This window comes from Mustelus asterias, chromosome 1 (assembly GCF_964213995.1).
Source record: "Mustelus asterias chromosome 1, sMusAst1.hap1.1, whole genome shotgun sequence".
NCBI lineage: Eukaryota > Metazoa > Chordata > Chondrichthyes > Carcharhiniformes > Triakidae > Mustelus > Mustelus asterias.
In genome coordinates this window covers 82461985-82466487 of record NC_135801.1, presented here as the reverse complement: position 1 = coordinate 82466487, position 4503 = coordinate 82461985, and positions in this window count along the sequence as shown.

Here is a 4503-nt window from a genome sequence, read left to right as displayed (position 1 = left end):
CTCTCTCTCTCTCTCTGGTTACATCGCTCTCTCTCTCTCTCTCTGGTTACATCGCTCTCTCTCTCTCTCTGGTTACATCGCTCTCTCTCTCTGGTTACATCGCTCTCTCTCTCTCTCTGGTTACATCGCTCTCTCTCTCTGGTTACATCGCTCTCTCTCTCTCTCGGTTACATCGCTCTCTCTCTCTGGTTACATCGCTCTCTCTCCCTCTCTCTGGTTACATCGCTCTCTCTCTCTCTCTCTGGTTACATCGCTCTCTCTCTCTCTCTGGTTACATCGCTCTCTCTCTCTCTCTGGTTACATCGCTCTCTCTCTCTCTGGTTACATCGCTCTCTCTCTCTCTCTGGTTACATCGCTCTCTCTCTCTCTCTGGTTACATCGCTCTCTCTCTCTCTCTCTCTCTGGTTACATCGCTCTCTCTCTCTCTCTCTGGTTACATCGCTCTCTCTCTCTCTGGTTACATCGCTCTCTCTCTCTCTCTGGTTACATCGCTCTCTCTCTCTCTCTCTGGTTACATCGCTCTCTCTCTCTCTCTCTGGTTACATCGCTCTCTCTCTCTCTCTGGTTACATCGCTCTCTCTCTCTCTCTCTGGTTACATCGCTCTCTCTCTCTCTGGTTACATCGCTCTCTCTCTCTCTCTGGTTACATCGCTCTCTCTCTCTCTCTGGTTACATCGCTCTCTCTCTCTGGTTACATCGCTCTCTCTCTCTCTCTCTCTGGTTACATCGCTCTCTCTCTCTCTCTGGTTACATCGCTCTCTCTCTCTCTGGTTACATCGCTCTCTCTCTCTCTCTCTGGTTACATCGCTCTCTCTCTCTGGTTACATCGCTCTCTCTCTCTCTCTGGTTACATCGCTCTCTCTCTCTCTCTCTGGTTACATCGCTCTCTCTCTCTCTCTGGTTACATGGCTCTCTCTCTCTCTCTGGTTACATCGCTCTCTCTCTCTCTCTGGTTACATCGCTCTCTCTCTCTCTCTCTGGTTACATCGCTCTCTCTCTCTCTCTGGTTGCATCGCTCTCTCTCTCTCTCTGGTTACATCGCTCTCTCTCTCTCTCTGGTTACATCGCTCTCTCTCTCTCTCTCTCTGGTTACATCGCTCTCTCTCTCTCTCTGGTTACATCGCTCTCTCTCTCTCTCTCTGGTTGCATCGCTCTCTCTCTCTCTCTCTGGGTACATCGCTCTCTCTCTCTCTCTGGTTACATCGCTCTCTCTCTCTCTCTCTGGTTGCATCGCTCTCTCTCTCTCTCTGGTTCCATCGCTCTCTCTCTCTCTGGTTACATCGCTCTCTCTCTCTCTGGTTACATCGCTCTCTCTCTCTCTCTCTGTTACATCGCTCTCTCTCTCTCTCTGGTTACATCGCTCTCTCTCTCTCTCTCTGGTTACATCGCTCTCTCTCTCTCTCTCTCTGGTTACATCGCTCTCTCTCTCTCTCTGGTTACATCGCTCTCTCTCTCTCTCTCTGTTTGCATCGCTCTCTCTCTCTCTCTGGTTACATCGCTCTCTCTCTCTCTGGTTACATCGCTCTCTCTCTCTCTCTGGTTACATCGCTCTCTCTCTCTCTCTCTGGTTACATCGCTCTCTCTCTCTCTCTGGTTACATCGCTCTCTCTCTCTCTCTCTGGTTACATCGCTCTCTCTCTCTCTCTGGTTACATCGCTCTCTCTCTCTCTCTCTGGTTGCATCGCTCTCTCTCTCTCTCTCTGGTTACATCGCTCTCTCTCTCTCTCTGGTTACATCGCTCTCTCTCTCTCTCTCTGGTTGCATCGCTCTCTCTCTCTCTCTGGTTACATCGCTCTCTCTCTCTCTGGTTACATCGCTCTCTCTCTCTCTGGTTACATCGCTCTCTCTCTCTCTCTCTGGTTACATCGCTCTCTCTCTCTCTCTGGTTACATCGCTCTCTCTCTCTCTCTCTGGTTACATCGCTCTCTCTCTCTCTCTCTGGTTACATCGCTCTCTCTCTCTCTCTGGTTACATCGCTCTCTCTCTCTCTCTCTGGTTGCATCGCTCTCTCTCTCTCTCTGGTTACATCGCTCTCTCTCTCTCTGGTTACATCGCTCTCTCTCTCTGGTTACATCGCTCTCTCTCTCTCTCTCTGGTTGCATCGCTCTCTCTCTCTCTCTCTGGTTGCATCGCTCTCTCTCTCTCTCTCTGGTTACATCGCTCTCTCTCTCTCTCTCTGGTTACATCGCTCTCTCTCTCTCTCTGGTTACATCGCTCTCTCTCTCTCTCTCTGGTTACATCGCTCTCTCTCTCTCTCTCTGGTTACATCGCTCTCTCTCTCTCTCTCTGGTTACATCGCTCTCTCTCTCTCTCTGGTTACATCGCTCTCTCTCTCTCTCTGGTTACATCGCTCTCTCTCTCTCTCTGGTTACATCGCTCTCTCTCTCTCTCTCTCTGGTTACATCGCTCTCTCTCTCTCTCTGGTTGCATCGCTCTCTCTCTCTCTCTGGTTACATCGCTCTCTCTCTCTCTCTGGTTACATCGCTCTCTCTCTCTCTCTCTGGTTACATCGCTCTCTCTCTCTCTCTCTCTGGTTACATCGCTCTCTCTCTCTCTCTGGTTACATCGCTCTCTCTCTCTGGTTACATCGCTCTCTCTCTCTCTCTCTGGTTACATCGCTCTCTCTCTCTCTCTCTGGTTACATCGCTCTCTCTCTCTCTCTCTCTGGTTACATCGCTCTCTCCCTCTCTCTGGTTACATCGCTCTCTCTCTCTCTCTCTGGTTACATCGCTCTCTCTCTCTCTCTCTGGTTACATCGCTCTCTCTCTCTCTCTCTGGTTACATCGCTCTCTCTCTCTCTCTCTGGTTACATCGCTCTCTCTCTCTCTCTGATTACATCGCTCTCTCTCTCTCTCCTGGTTACATCGCTCTCTCTCTCTCTCTGGTTACATCGCTCTCTCTCTCTCTCTGTTACATCGCTCTCTCTCTCTCTGGTTACATCGCTCTCTCTCTCTGGTTACATCGCTCTCTCTCTCTCTCTGGTTACATCGCTCTCTCTCTCTCTGGTTACATCGCTCTCTCTCTCTCTCTGGTTACATCGCTCTCTCTCTCTCTCTGGTTAAATCGCTCTCTCTCTCTCTCTGTTTACATCGCTCTCTCTCTCTCTGGTTACATCGCTCTCTCTCTCTCTCTGGTTACATCGCTCTCTCTCTCTCTGGTTACATCGCTCTCTCTCTCTCTCTCTGGTTACATCGCTCTCTCTCTCTGGTTACATCGCTCTCTCTCTCTCTGTTACATCGCTCTCTCTCTCTCTCTCTCTGGTTACATCGCTCTCTCTCTCTCTCTGGTTACATCGCTCTCTCTCTCTCTCTGGTTACATCGCTCTCTCTCTCTCTCTGGTTACATCGCTCTCTCTCTCTCTCTGGTTACATCGCTCTCTCTCTCTCTCTGGTTACATCGCTCTCTCTCTCTCTCTCTGGTTGCATCGCTCTCTCTCTCTCTGTTTACATCGCTCTCTCTCTCTCTCTCTGGTTACATCGCTCTCTCTCTCTCTCTGGTTGCATCGCTCTCTCTCTCTCTGTTTACATCGCTCTCTCCTCTCTCTCTCTGGTTACATCGCTCTCTCTCTCTGGTTACATCTCTCTCTCTCTCTCTCTCTGGTTGCATCGCTCTCTCTCTCTCTCTCTCTGGTTACATCTCTCTCTCTCTCTGGTTACATCTCTCTCTCTCTCTCTCTCTCTGTTTACATCGCTCTCTCTCTCTCTCTCTCTGGTTACATCGCTCTCTCTCTCTCTCTCTGGTTACATCTCTCTCTCTCTCTCTGTTTACATCGCTCTCTCTCTCTCTCTCTGGTTACATCTCTCTCTCTCTCTCTCTCTGGTTGCATCGCTCTCTCTCTCTCTGTTTCCATCGCTCTCTCTCTCTCTCTGTTTACATCGCTCTCTCTCTCTCTCTCTCTGGTTACATCGCTCTCTCTCTCTCTCTCTGGTTACATCTCTCTCTCTCTCTCTCTCTGTTTACATCGCTCTCTCTCTCTCTCTCTCTCCTGGTTACATCGCTCTCTCTCTCTCTCTCTGGTTACATCTCTCTCTCTCTCTCTCTCTGTTTACATCGCTCTCTCTCTCTCTCTCTGGTTACATCTCTCTCTCTCTCTCTCTCTGGTTACATCTCTCTCTCTCTCTCTGGTTACATCTCTCTCTCTCTCTCTCTCTGTTTACATCGCTCTCTCTCTCTCTCTCTGGTTACATCTCTCTCTCTCTCTCTGTTTACATCGCTCTCTCTCTCTCTCTCTGGTTACATCCCTCTCTCTCTCTCTCTCTGTTTACATCTCTCTCTCTCTCTCTCTCTGGTTGCATCGCTCTCTCTCTCTCTGTTTCCATCGCTCTCTCTCTCTGGTTACATCTCTCTCTCTCTCTCTCTGGTTACATCTCTCTCTCTCTCTCTGTTTCCATCGCTCTCTCTCTCTGGTTACATCTCTCTCTCTCTCTCTCTGGTTAATTTCAAACCTGACAGTCCAGTTTGCTGAGGACGCATGCGTGTTGTTTGCTGCTGGGGCCGGGAGCC